This window comes from Lissotriton helveticus, chromosome 3_1, assembly GCF_964261635.1.
Source record: "Lissotriton helveticus chromosome 3_1, aLisHel1.1, whole genome shotgun sequence".
Taxonomy (NCBI): domain Eukaryota; kingdom Metazoa; phylum Chordata; class Amphibia; order Caudata; family Salamandridae; genus Lissotriton; species Lissotriton helveticus.
The window spans coordinates 773,886,441-773,901,856 of record NC_136061.1 but is presented as its reverse complement, the minus strand read 5'-3'; positions in this window follow the sequence as shown (position 1 = coordinate 773,901,856).

The following is a 15,416-nucleotide window of genomic DNA, read 5'->3' as shown; positions in this document are numbered from 1 at the left end:
AACTATAATGCTAGGTTTCAACTAATGCTACAAGCAGGCTAGGCCACAAAATGGCGCTGGTCTAGTTAACCCATATTGCTGAGGACAAACGAAAACTAGTATAAAGCGTGCATAGATCACTAAATAAGTATGTGTGTAAGTTTACTAACGCTAAGAACACTTTCACAGGACTAATAGGTACATCACGCTAATTTATATCTTACTATTATCTGTCAGTCTACTTGCAGGGCCTAATTCAGATTTCAATTCCTCAATGTTGTATATGAGTTGGTTATGTGTGCATTCCCAGTGGTATGCATTGCATGATTGTGGAGTCGAGGTGTGTAGTGTGTTCATTTGGTACTTGCCAACAAGCAGTGCTGTTCCGAAGGTGCCATCCTGGTAGCGCTTGTTGATGATGGACTGTTGGAAGATGTAGGAATCATGCACACTGCCTGGGTGGTTGGCGTCGACGTTGGTGGAGATTTCCGGGTGGTCCACTATTGCCTGCACATTGATGGAATGTGCGTGCTCTCTGTTGCGGTTATTGTGTGCAGTGTTGCCAAGGGGCACAAGTAGGACAAATGTGCAGTCAATTGCCCCCTCACACTTGTGGGAAGCCAGCTTTGGTGTACTCACCTTGCTTGGTCTCCAGCTGTTCCTACACAGTGTGGGGGAAGTATAGATAATTGGGTACCAAGCTGATGATGTCACCCACGACCGTTGTGTGGAACTTGTATTGGGCTGACTGTGACTCCCCCGACTCTGGCGGTGTTGGTTGGAGGGTACCAGGGGACAACATGTGCAGCACGGCCAGCAGCTTTGTCTGAGGTGGGATGTTGGTTGTCCGCTTGTTGGTACCGTCAGCCTGTGGAAAATGGTGGTCAGGATGCGGAGGATGGTTGTCCCTTTGGGCCTGTTGTGGGCATAGGCATCTGGTGTTGGGTCTGTGAGGTTGGTGTGTTTTCTGAGGGTTGCTGTCTTTGTTTGCGCTGCCTTGGTGGTGGTCCGGTGGGGGGGTCCTGAGGAGGGTGGTGGTGGGTGTTGCGGGCCAATTGGTGCTCTCATCTGCATGGTCAGTGGCTCCATGGCATCTGTTGGCCTTCATGTGTCGCTCTGCCCTTGGCTCCATTTTCTGGTGCAGGCTCCTATTGGACTTTACACCAGGTCAGAGCAGGTGTTAATTTCCTGCTGCTAACGTGCCTTATCACCTGTTCTGGGTTCTCATCGCAGATCTGGCTGGTCATTGAGAATGTTGCGGAGTGGTGTTGTCGAGGCTCTGGCAGAGGAACGCCTACTCTGCATCTTATTAGCGATAGTTGTGGGGGTCATCTATGGCAATGATTTTTGCAGCTGCTATCGCAGGTTAACTGGTGATAAGGTTTGTTTGCACCAGCTTTTGAATGGGGCGGTGTATTTATCGCCACTTTGGCTGAGATAACGTGCAGTTAACTCAGCGAGATCTCCTTGAGAATATGCCCCTGAGCCTTTTGAAAGGAGAATGTAAACGTCTGACATTCCAAGAAATGATTTTTAAAGACATAAATACATTTTAAAAAGTAAAAAATTCAACAATTCATCCCAAACAAGGAAAAGAAAAAATGTAGACTGTAAAATGACATGCATTTACCATACAGCCGGAAAGCATAGATGATAAAGAATAAAAATGAAAGAGAAAGGAGAAGCAATAAAGCAGTAAGATAAAAAAAATAATGCAAGAGAAAGAAGAATCCATAAACCAAGAAGGAGTACAGTAATGACAGGAAAAACGACAAGCAAAACATACCAATGAAGAGAAGTATTCCAAGGAAGGGTGGGGGGTATAAGGCCACATATCACAGATGGTACATCGAGATTCCATTGGAGGGGGGGTAGGGCACATATTACATAATATGGGGACGACCACAGACACACATGAGATACCAGCAAGAAAAGTAAATAAATATTAGTAGTTAATACTAACAGTACCAGTGTTAAAGGAGAACAAGACTCCTGAACTCTCAATGTGGAGCAACAGAGAGTTGATAAAAATATAACTTACATGTTATATAACCATAATAATTCTGAATCAAAGATTCCTAAGCAAAAAAACTGGGTTACATAAGTGAACACCACTTAAGAGGCAGATGGTCCTGAGGTGTCCCTATTTTCGGTCTTGCAAGCATTGATGAAGATCTTCAGTTTAACAGGATCTTGATATGTAGTAGTCTTGTTTTTGTACGTAACTTTAAATTGGCATGGGTGAAATAATCTAAAACGATCTCCAAGCAAACGAAGATCAGATCTCAGGATAAGGAATTCTTTACGCCTGTCAGTAGTAGTCTTAGCATAGCCCTGGGAGAAAAATAAAGGATTTCCTGACCAAGAAATACGTTTCAGTGACTTGACAGCAGCAAGGACTTTAAGGAGGTCAGTATATTCAAGAAAGTACATAATGACTCCTCTTGGATTACGTGTGTTGGAAACAGTTGTTGACTGATAACCTAACCTATGGGTCCATTGAATATTAACCCCTTCGTGGTTCAGGATGCCCTCTGACCGTCACGCGTCACGGTGGGCATGTGCTAATGACGGCCGGGGGCCGTCCGAACTCCGTCCACTCTCTATTTCGCCCACACAGTGCGCAAATTCGGCCACCGCTCAAGGGATTAAGATGGGTATCCTTAGGCGTATTCAAAAGCTTGAGAAGGAAAGACTTTAGAAAAGTGATAGGTTCAGAGCCTTATGATTCCTCAGGCAAATCTTAAAGGGAGAGGTTAATCCTTCTGCTCCTGTATTCCAGGTTTTCGACCTGCTTTTGAAGAGAGGATACCTGAGTTTTAAGAGAATGTATTTTGAAGGTAGCAGAACGAAAGTATGCAATTCTCTGCTGTATTAAGCCTTTGCTCCATTTGGGACCATTTATCAGTTGCTGCAGCTTAGAGTTGATTTCCTCCTTAAATGGCCTGAAGGCACGTATCTCTTCCAACAAGAGCTCCATGGATACAACTGGAGGAGATTTTGTAGGGGAGGGAGGATCCTTTTAAAGTCGCTTAGTAGTGGCCTTCCCAGCAGTGGATAAAATAGGGGCTCCGTTGGAGCCAGATGAAGAACTACCTGTATGCAAAGAACCCTAAGATTCCTCCATATTTGAAAACTTGGAGGAAATGGTGAAATTCTTTATGAACTTATGAGTCGAAGGTGGAAGTGAAGAGTTCGCTTTTTTTAAACGTCCCATATACGTACAGGAATATGAGTTGATGGCTATTAAAATCTCTTATATCACCAAAATTCAGAACCTCAGTGCAAAAACATACAGTCTGGCATTATGCTTGAGGGGAACATAAGAGAACTGCCCGTACAGATGAAAGTTTATGAGGAAACACCCCTTTCATGACGAAAATGCAAAGAAAAGCTTTAAAGACAAACTGAGTGAGACAAACTAAAGACCAAAAATCAGGAGCAGAGCAAGGCACAGTGCCTTGAATATTGTTGGCACCTGAAATAGTTTATTTCATCTAGGAGTGAGAGCATACCGTCAAACAGCAGCTGAGCAGAAAAATTGCTATTGTATGAAAAGTCAAATTACCAATCAAAGGAAATGGCGTAACATTCATAAAACGTAATGAATTCTAGGGCTCACATTAAACCGGTGAGCTCAAGTAAAGTGAACACATCCTACTGTATCATGCTTCATGTCTTGCACCTATGCATGCATGTAATAAGTACAAATTGTATCATTCTGCCAAATGTTGGCAATGCATGATGTTCAGAAAAACTCTAATTGCAACTGGAACTTGTAAGAACCTCCTAAATGGGGGCAGTGCATTTCAGTACAGTCTCATATTAAATGATTCCACTCATTTAATCATTCCCCGGGTTCACTGTTTTCAATTTGCAAATCCAAGTTTTCTCTTCTTGTCTAATGTGTAATTCCCTGTCTCCCTCTTTTTCATGAAATTTGAAATGTTCAATAGCATAAAACCAAAAAGTGTATGTGTGTTAGATGTGGTTTTTGGTACTGTAATGCGGTTAGATATTTTGTGTCGCCATCCTGGATTGCTCTCCCATGCTCTTGAATTCATAACTTTAGAGGTCTTCTTCTGCAGATAATATTATATATTTTACCCCAATCCCATCCAATCACATAAACGGTATGTGTGGGACCACAAGTTATAATGTCTCTCATCTTATACAGTCTTTTGCTGTTATACCAAAATGCTGCAGTTTTGTTTTCCATATTTGCACGTTACATTTTAAACCTCCAAAGAAACCTCCTGTTTTATTACATAAACAGATGAGTTCTGTAATTTTAGGATAACCTGAACTAACATAACCAGGGCAAAGTAATGCGTCGCCTCCTCTATAAATTATCTTGGGTATATTGGAAATTATATTCTTTAATTGTGTTTAATTTTACAGAATGTCCCAGTGTTTCTTAAGGATGTTATACATGTTATAACATCACTATGTACATTGCACTGTGTACTCAGTGTCTCAAAATCCTGTGTTGCTTTTTTTTCAATGTAGTTGTTATCTTTTCTTGTCAACCACTTAGCTTTTCTCCACTAAATCCAAACAAATGTCCTCATAACCTCTAACCTTACATTTTATACTAAATTGATTTTTATTCTGCAGAAATACTCTAACCATGCTGCAATTACGACTTACATCACTCCTTTGAGGAAGCATTGATATGAGGCCTTGGATATGCACTAGCAGCATGAAGTACATTATTTCAGGCCGTTTCATTTTGAAACATTTTGCCCTGCACTTCACCATGTTCCACATACAAATTCAGGTCAAGGTACTCAATATTCGACATGCTGTAATTTATGGTTGATGTTACTTTATAATTGATGGAATTCAAAAAGAAAAGGAACTCCCTATGGCAGGTCTCTTCCAATTGATAAAGTATATCATCTATCTCTGTGCCCCAAAATAGGATGCATCCCATCCACGTTTTGGCCATGGGTCTCTCAAGCATATTCCCAATTGAACCAACCCATAAAGAGGTTGGCATAAGAGTGAGCAAAAGGGGAGAGGGAACATACTGCTTGCATAAAAGCACACAGTTCATCCGGCAAAATTGTGATAAATGCAGTGCCTTATAAGACGTTCTTTAGTCATAACTTAAATTTGGGAGTGCTAGCAGTATTTCTCACAGTCTTCTCAGGTTCATTCCAGAGATCCTCATCCCAGAAAATAGGCAATCACAAAAGGGGGAAGCGAGCACAGTCCCTGGCATACCAGCACACAGTTCGCCCAGATGCACTGAGGTAGATGCAGTGCATGCCAACAAGCACTTCAGTTGAAACTCTTTAATATTCAACATTGTTGATGCAGCTAGTGCAATTTATCTCTAGAGATGTATTTCAGGATATTTTTCCTTCTTCAGTAGAGAGTAACAAATTACATTTTGGGGTGCTGGCAATGTTGCTCAGTCTTCTCTACCATTCCCAGAACACAGGTGAATCCCATAGCTTATCAGCTCACCAACTCAACACAAAGCCAATCAGAAATGTGGGGTGGGAGCACACTGTCTGTCATACCAGCACACAGTTTGCCCAGATGCATTGTGGTAAATACAGTGCATAATAACATTCACATTATTTGAAAGTCTTTAGAATTCAACATTGTTGGTGCCGTGCTGTGTATGGCTAGACACACATTTCAGAATAATTGTCCTTCTTCAGTAAAGGGTCAAAACATATTCTATTTTGAAGGGCTTGTAAAGCGCGTGGCTACCAAAAGGCTTCCCAGCTCTCGAACAATCATCAAATAACGTATTCATCAGAGAGCTAGTTGCCAAAAAGCCAGGTTTTCAATGACCTGCGGAAAGAAAGCTCACATGTTAACTAGTGAAGATTGAAGGGAAGAGAATCAGACAGCCTGGGAGCCTGGTTGCCAACTTAAATTGTTATCAGACAGAAATAGGGGTTTACTATTTAGCTGGGGTACAATTATCCCCAACACCACAGGCATCACCATATAAGGTGAATAGGAACCTTGGGCACACGCAAGAACTACTCAGGAGACCCATTAAATAAGTGCCCGACCTAGAACGTTGGTGGCTCAATGTCATACGGTTCCTAAGAATTATGTAGCACTATGTATCTAGACAACAGAAACGGCAGAATATGAGGACTAAGTCCCCATTTATCATCAGAGGATGTTGACCTAATTCCTAGCTAGCTCACGGTGCCCCATCTGGATCCCTAACCTTATCAGGGCACCAGATGGTATCTGCAACCTCAGAAGATTAGATGACCACTCTCGTTCCCCAAAGAAATCATGCGAACAGTTCTGCCCTTTAATTGTTACGCATGCTCAAGGGGGACACAAGAAAGATACAAATTGGCTTTTCAAACATTTATTGAAACAATTGTTCTCTTGTGTAAAAAGCTTGAGCTACAATTATTAGTAGAATGAAACAAAGCATTGTAACAGCATTACAAGAATGGTGAAAAAGTTCAACCATTATAGCATTGCACTGTGTTTATGATTATGTTTCCTCCTATCCTAATACTACCTACACTACAGAGAGCATAGTGGGAGTATGGTCTGCCAGATCGCTTGGGACAACCCAACCCCCATACCTGTGTATGATGTATCAGGAAGTCAATCTGATGTAGCACATGCTACCGTCGTTTGCAGGACGAAGGTTAAAGTCAGCGGGGTTGTATCTCAGGCCCAGCCATCCAGGATAATCTCAGCCGAAGTGCTCCTCTGTGCACTTTGGCTCAGTGGCACTGAGTGCACTGTTCCCAATCTAACTGTGTCAAAGGAGCAGCACCAATATAATGGTTTGTCTCGGTGCTCAGAGCTGTGTTCAACCAGACACCTTAATGCAAGGGTATCGCATTAATTGCTCCTTAGCCTTGGACAGAGTGTACGAATGACATGATAAAATGTTTACTAAGAAATGTGTTGCACGCACAATCATTTTTAAGTATGCTATCATTTAAGTGCAAGGCATGCAAAGAGTAAAAAGTCATTGTTTAGAAAAAGTTGTCAAGTTTAACATGTAACTTAAATTGAGACCTTTGGGTGGCCCTGTATTACCTCTCAACAATTATTGTAAATTCTTTTGTTTATTCAAGATATCTTTGCTGTCCTAAAAATAAGCTAGTAAATTGTATACATACGGCTGTAGCAATGTATTACTATATCTGGACATATTTTCAGTTGAATATCAATTACTAGGCATAATTCATCTCTCTCCTAGGTGTTTTTGTGAACTTTGACATCGATGCAGGATATCGGGATGAATGTACTTTTGAAACTGGTATTCTGGCTCAGAATAGACCACTTTACTTCCAATCTGTCAATTAAGCTTGGATTTTACAAGTTAATGACTGCATGAGATTAGTGCTCAATTTCATATAGCAAGGCACGTCACCTAATTGTCTCACCATCTCATTTTTATAGTTGAAATATAAACAAAGCATCACCATGTAGGATGTACTAAGAGTTTAAACAAATCAACAATAATCAAGAGGAATACAAAACAAATGTACTCCAATCAAAACACTTCGCTTGCAATCATGTGGCCTCTTCCTAAAATTGACAGAATGGTTCTCACAATGGGTGTGCATGCCTTCATGAGCTAAACGAATCAATCGGGGAGTCAACATGTGCTCAGCACTGAATAAGGGTGCTTTTTCTGCGCACATGTGCTACCACCAGTGAAAGGGACCAATATTTCCCTTGCATGTAGTGTGATGTCAGTAGGCTATGGAGAAACTGATAGGTTGAAGCTCTCTGAGATACACCGATGCGAACTGTAAAGCACCACAGGCTCTTTTGTGATGCCCAAACTTTCTGATGGCCAGGTGTTATCATCGAGGGACAGTCCGTGTGCTTTCTCCTGCAACTCTTGCCATTGGTAATAGTACTAGGCAAACTGGAAAGCAGTGTAAGGGGAGGGAGGAGTGAGGAGAGGGGTTACCATCTTGATCCAAAAGGTATAGTCACTTCATTGTGTTGACTCCCCACAGTCCGACACAAAGCAAAAAGGGAAATAGCCCTCGTGGCATAATTGACTAGTAGAAATCAAGTTTAATGCAAAACAGAGCCCACAGCATAAGCCAGCAGCGCAACCCTGCCTGGAATCCAACTGACAAATCAAGAATCTTGCCAGGGATTTGGAATAGTCAGAGCATCTACAACTGTGAACCTATCCAAGAAATTGTGTATGTAACCACTGTAACTAGTTTCTAGGGGACACCTTTCAAGACAATTATTGATGCTTTTTGTGATGACACGTATTACACCTCATAATAGAAATTCATTAACATACACAAAAATATTGCCAGATTAATAGTTGTTTATACAAATAATAACTTGGCTTATCGACTAACAATTTAATTTCATTTATCATGTATTTCTTCATTTATTTACTTAATTTGCAGAACACAGCTTAGTAAAAATGTGCGAAATTGCAGCAACATTATACACTAGAGAGTTAGAGCAATTTCTAGGTAAAATGGCTAAACAATGAAACAAAAGATTGGTTAGCAAGAAAAACTACGCTTTAAGTATACAAAAGGATTGTCATTTAATGTAAGGCATGAATGCATCATAAGTTGTAAAAATGTGCGGACTCCGTTAATAGACAATTTTATTTCTGCACACATTTTTTGCTACATTTAGAAACATATTAGAGGGATCTTTAGAAGAATATGTTTTCCTTCAAGATTATACTACTGGCTGTTTGGTGTATCATTTTGCTCCTAAGGAATTCTTCCATTGCATTGCGTGAGCTGTATTGTTTCAGGAACAGCAATACAGGGCTGGGGTTATTTGATAAACGTAGAAGCCATCTTGAAAAAATTGCATCCCCTACTTAGAGCAACAAATTCCACATGTTAGGTACATGTTTAATTTAAGTATAATTTTAATAAGTATCTAAAATTCACAAATTATTTATTAAAATCACAAAAAAATATTAGAAATTACAAAATGCCTTAATTCATGTATTGTGTTGCAATAGACATTATGAAAGTTATATATCTTCTACTGGTATCTCTGAAGTCTCAGGGAAGGTGCACATTTGCTTAAAAATATAAGTGAAATATTGACATACAAGAAACCTCCTGAATTTTTCATTACAACGAAATTCACTGATTTCACCAATTTCACACGAGTAATTAAAGTTTTGCCTAAGCCTAAATAGCATCTGGTATTACGGATGCTGAATCTAACCCAGCAGCATAAAGCTGTAGCTGAATCTGCGAGTCCTTTCTCAAGCATGGATCGTTTGATACTTTTTAGTATTTACTGTATACATGCACAAAACAAAGAGAATATACGAACTGGGCACTTTAGCTTTGTTGCTGCTGCAGACTTCCCTTACCAGTTGTTAACCTTGGGATAAAGTCTACACCCACGTTCTTTCTGAGAGGCAAGGTTGTGAACAGAAAGCTGACTAACAGAGCACCTTGGAAAGACTTATGATTCCATTGGCAGAACAAATATTTAATTCTCAGGATCATACTTGTGAGAAATTGGGTTATTGGCTGAAGGGTGTCAAACCTTGCTCAAGCAACAACCAAATTATTTGTAAGGGTGAACCACAAAAAGTCACTAAATTAACCTGTGCTAACACTCCGGTATCCTGTCACAAAAGCAGCCAGGCTTAACTTAGAGGCAGTTTGTAAACTATTTATGCAGAACTGAAACAGTAATAAAGAGAAAACACAACACAAGAAAAACACAACACCAATTTAGAAATATCCAGTGCATTTTAATAAACTATTTGACACCAAAACAACAAAAATCGAATTCATAGACCGGAGATATGCAGTTACAAAGGTCTAGGTAATAATAGTGCTTAAAAGCACACAGCACAGGTTGTGGTTATCTGGCCATAGTGATACCGTATGAAATTCACAAGTTCAGACCGAATGGCATGGAGTGCAGGGACCAGGTTAGTCTGGCTGAATAATCAGTCCTGCGCAAAGTGTTCCATTCACAGTAGAGGAGGCCACGAGGAGCAGACAGTCCTTTAGAGATGCTCATCACTGCAGCATGTAGGGCAGATGGAGCATCATGGACAGTCATCGATGTAGTGCAAAGATTCTGTCAGGCGTAATGGGTGGCCATTGCTGGAGATGCTTGTTGGCGGTTACCGTGGGCTGTCAATGCTCTAGCGTGAAGTGCAGACCTCCCATTGCCGGTTTTCACAGGCGGCTGCTGTAACACGAAGAGACAGGTTCACTGGAGCTTCACGTTGGTGATTGACCCAGGAGACAAGATCCTTGCATGAACTGGCTCATTCGTGGTCGCAAAGAGCACAAAGCATCATGATTTCTTTTCTTCTTTGTGAAAGAGCTCAATTGATGCCACACCAAGGGTCGATCCACTGACTCCAGCAGAGGCCAGCATGGCTCAGGTTGGTTCAATGCAGGTCCAGGCAGGTCCAGTTGCAGCATGTCAGTTGCAGAGAGTCCTCTGGAGCTTGTTATGTACCTGTAGCTCAGGACAGAAGGTCAGTCTGCTGACCCTTGGAGTTACTTCAGCCTGTGATGGAGGATGTAGGTCCGATCCTCATCCACAGCAAGCAGGGTAGGCCTCAAGAAGCAGGGCAGCAGGGTGTCTTTCTTCTGTACTATCCACAGGTCCAGGAGTTTACTGAAGAGTGAGTCTGAGGGTTTTTATGTCTTGTGGGCACTTTAAAGTGGGAGAAGCTTCTAGAGTTTCCACCTATGAAGGTGTCTGGAATGTCCTACTTCCTAGTCCTGGTCCCAGTTGTTTGGGGGCACAATAGGAAAGTGTGAAGTCCTGTATATCTGAGCTGAACCAGTGCCCTTCAAGTACAAGTGTGGTAGGTGACTGCTTTCCCTCATCCTGCCTGGGATTGCCCATCCTCCCAGCATCCAGATCTTCAATTGTGATACTGTCTGGGAGGTATACTCAAAGGTCTACTGCCAACTACACCTAAGCATGTGACCCAGAAACAGGCTGCAGGTACTAAATGGTTATGACAAGAAAATGCCACTTTTCTAAAAGAAAAACCAAAGGTGGTGATGGACGGAGCGTTGACAATACAAACACTCACCCCCAGTCAACTGATCTGGGTTTAATCCATCTCCGTTCTTTAGCTCACTCCGCCACCCCAGTTCAGACATGGCCATATGCAAATCAGTCTGACCCTGTGCCTCATGGGAACAGTCCAGCCCGAACTGCCAAGCCCTGTCTTCCCTGGACCGGAATCAAGCTTCCCAGGACCGGTTTCTGGCATTACAGCCGTCTTCAGCCGGGCTTGCTTGACTCCAGTGGCAAAGTGAGCATGGGACTCACGTCTGAGCATACCCTGCCAACTTAGGGCGAACAAAGAAAAACCAAAGGTGGTGATGGACGGAGCGTTGCCAATACAAACACTCACCCCCAGTCAACTGATCTGGGTTTAATCCATCACCGTTCTTTAGCTCACTCCGCCACCCCAGTTCAGACATGGCCATATGCAAATCAGTCTGACCCTGTGCCTCTTGGGAACAGTCCAGCCCGAACTGCCAAGCTATGTCTTCCCTGGACCGGAATCAAGCTTCCCAGGACCGGTTTCTGGCATTACAGCCGTCTTCAGCCGGGCTTGCTTGACTCCAGTGGCAAAGTGAGCAAGGGACTCACGTCTGAGCATACCCTGCCAACTTAGGGCGAACAAAGAAAAACCAAAGGTGGTGATGGACGGAGCGTTGACAATACAAACACTCAACTCCAGTCAACTGATCTGGGTTTAATCCATCACCGTTCTTTAGCTCACTCCGCCACCCCAGTTCAGACATGGCCATATGCAAATCAGTCTGACCCTGTGCCTCATGGGAACAGTCCAGCCCGAACTGCCAAGCCATGTCTTCCCTGGACCGGAATCAAGCTTCCCAGGACCGGTTTCTGGCATTACAGCCGTCTTTAGCCGGGCTTGCTTGACTCCAGTGGCAAAGTGAGCAAGGGACTCATGTCTGAGCATACCCTGCCAACTTAGGGCGAACAAAGAAAAACCAAAGGTGGTGATGGACGGAGCGTTGACAATACAAACACTCACCCCCAGTCAACTGATCTGGGTTTAATCCATCACCGTTCTTTAGCTCACTCCGCCACCCCAGTTCAGACATGGCCATATGCAAATCAGTCTGACCGTGTGCCTCATGGGAACAGTCCAGCCCGAACTGCCAAGCCATGTCTTCCCTGGACCGGAATCAAGCTTCCCAGGACCGGTTTCTGGCATTACAGCCGTCTTCAGCCGGGCTTGCTTGACTCCAGTGGCAAAGTGAGCAAGGGACTCACGTCTGAGCATACCCTGCCAACTTAGGGCGAACAAAGAAAAACCAAAGGTGGTGATGGACGGAGCGTTGACAATACAAACACTCACCCCCAGTCAACTGATCTGGGTTTAATCCATCACCGTTCTTTAGCTCACTCCGCCACCCCAGTTCAGGCATGGCCATATGCAAATCAGTCTGACCCTGTGCCTCATGGGAACAGTCCAGCCTGAACTGCCAAGCCATGTCTAAAAGTGGCATTTTCAGAATAGGGACATATAATTAGACTTTCTAAGCGTGAGTGGGAATATTCAGGTCTTTGATAAAGTGCCCTCACAGACCCCAAGGGATGCCATTTTTCATCATTGGGCTTCCTCCGCGTCGGGCCGATGCTGCAATGCCCGACGGGCACCTGCGAAGGGGCTCTTTAGCGGAGTTCTTTTGGTGATGAAGACGTGCATATGGGTGTGTGGGCTAGGTAGTGCAGTGAGTGTAGGTGATGTTAAAATAGGTTTTGGACAGCCCTATGGTCTAAATGTTATTCCAGGGGTGCACTAACCTAACTAAAAACTAACAGCCTTAATTGGATGCAATGGTCCTAGAGGGTGTTTGTGGTGTGGGAGGTCGACATGTTTCTTGCCTTAGGAAGCCACTAATGGGTGTAGTGGCAGTTCATCAGGACCAATTGTAAATTTTGAGAATTTTTCAACTCTAATACTACCGCAATGCTGATTGGGATGCAGTGGCGTAATAACCAGCTTTGCAAGTAAACATCAGTTCCGATTTACCAGGTGTGGTGAAACCTGAATGAAAGTGATAATAAAAAGAGTTTTAAAAACAAGAGGCTGAGCCTCGCGGTGCTAAATAGTATCAGAACGGTGAACCCAATATGGGTCAAGCTGTGGTGGCATCCTTATTGCCCCGTGGGGGGGGGGAGAAAAGTAAAAATTTCTATCCCATGTGTTGTGTCATCTTATCATACTATCTCCAAAATGATGTGTGTTTTTTTTCTATTCAAGTATAGCTATAAATTAATTAAATATTGGTATGTGTGAGAATTCCGTAGTAACCATAGCGGTATCAGCTACTGTTGTCCATGTCATTTGACAGTGCTAAAGCTGCTTGAATTGAGACCTCTTTAGGGAGTCCCAGAGGCACTGTGCGTGCAAAGGCTCTGATCTTTGATGCGTGGATAATGCACACAGATATGTATACGGAACAAGACTAACAAACATCGACGTTGGGTGAAAGCAACTATATCGTTGCAATTGATGCAGCGCTACTCCGCAAATAGTTTCTGACCTTCATCACCTTTCCCTGAAATATTAAACCACACATTTATTCATCAGTGGGCCCCATAACACTATGAATCGCTCATCAACACTTTTGTCCTATTTCATGGATCGGTGAGATTCAAAGGAGAGCTGCTGGATCATAGCAGAGTGTCTAAATTAAAACTAAATATTTATACTATTTACACCTGCAGTTTAACTTGATTTTTCCATGGTTTTATCAATATATAATTTAATCAGACACACCGCCATTGTTTGTCGATGGATCTACTAGTAAAAATTAGGCTGAGGAAAATACAAGACCAGCTTAATTCTCCATTGATCTAATTTTTATTTAAACAGATTTAGTATATCTGACATTTATTCACGTTACTTTATTTATTTTATTCAGAAATATATTTAAGAAAAAAAATAATTTTGCTTAAACATTTATATTCATTTAATTGCGAAATTCTGAAAGAAAAACACATTATTATAGGACATTATTATTAGCAAAGAACAGTATAGTTCCAAAGTCCATTTTCCCTACACTCTCTAGCTATTAATCTCAACTAAAGACTCCGTACCTATTCAAAGGGAAAAAATAAAGTTCATAAGTTCTTACGCCTCAGGAAATCAGCATCCCGACAGCATCTCAGGAGGAAATCGAAAGAGAGAGTTTTTTCTTAAGTCCAGTCATGTTCTTTTATACCTTTTTCACTAACCTAATCAATCTGTAAAGTATCTATCAGTGTCATTTCTAACTTTTGATTGGTCCAATTCGAGGGTGGATAAGCATCACCTCATCATTCTATTATTTGGTTTATGCAGCATCAGCGGAAATTAAAGGGTCTTTTGTCTCGTCCTCAAATTGCAATATTCCGTAAAATTCTCGCGATTCACAATACAGATGTCCATGTTTGTTGGCAGTCATCTGGACCTTCAGGGCATGTTGTCCTTGAACCATTCTCGCTCGGGCACCGGCAGCTCACATTCAGTCTCAGCTCTGGCCACACATGCGTAGTATCTTTCACTGTCGTAGTTATTGAAAACCTAAATTTTTAGATAGGCCTCACGGGCCAGAATGGGAACTATCATAGAAACAAACAAACAAATGTTAATTATTGAATTATAGCCCTTCTGTTGACCTCCCCCCTACTAAAGGGTCCCGTTAGTTGTTACATAGCAAATAAGCAACACAAATGCGTGATATGCTCACCTGTCTTCATGTTCTTGCCACAAATACATAAACAGAAAGCACATTTACGCCACTTTTTGTTACTTATAGCCTTTGCATTAGCGTAAAACATGACAACATTACTTTAGTTAGTTGATTTTTAAAGGGCAACACAAGCAAATTAGTTTCCCACATGTATTTGTGTGTGCATTCTATTCTACGTCGGTTACATTTCGAAACCACACGATTAATTAATGTTATAGTTATGAGAAAGTGACTTCACGAGGGGTATACAGAATTTTGTTTCTCCACCTCGCTCCATCAACTCCCTCCTTCAAGTTTTATACTTTAGTATCTTCTACTTTTCTGGTATCTTTATAGACTTTTTCTTGAAATTATTCCTTTTCTACATCACAGTTTTCTCTTTCTCTTTCTCGTTTTTCCTGAATTGCTTTCTTTATGGACCTTCTGATATTTCTACTCTTTTTAATTATACAACACAATCTTAATATTAAAATCCCTAATACCACTACTGTTACTGGAATTAATATCTTACCTATAATAGAACTACCTATTGCATGAAACCAATGTTTAATTGCTGAAAAACTTTTATCAAGCCGTTCAAGAACACCACCAACCTCCAGTGGTTCAATTTCCTTATGCAATTCTGTAATGTTCCTAATATACTTTTCAATATTTTGACTTTTGTCTGGAATGTAGGTATAGCAGTGTTGCCCCTTTAAAATTCCA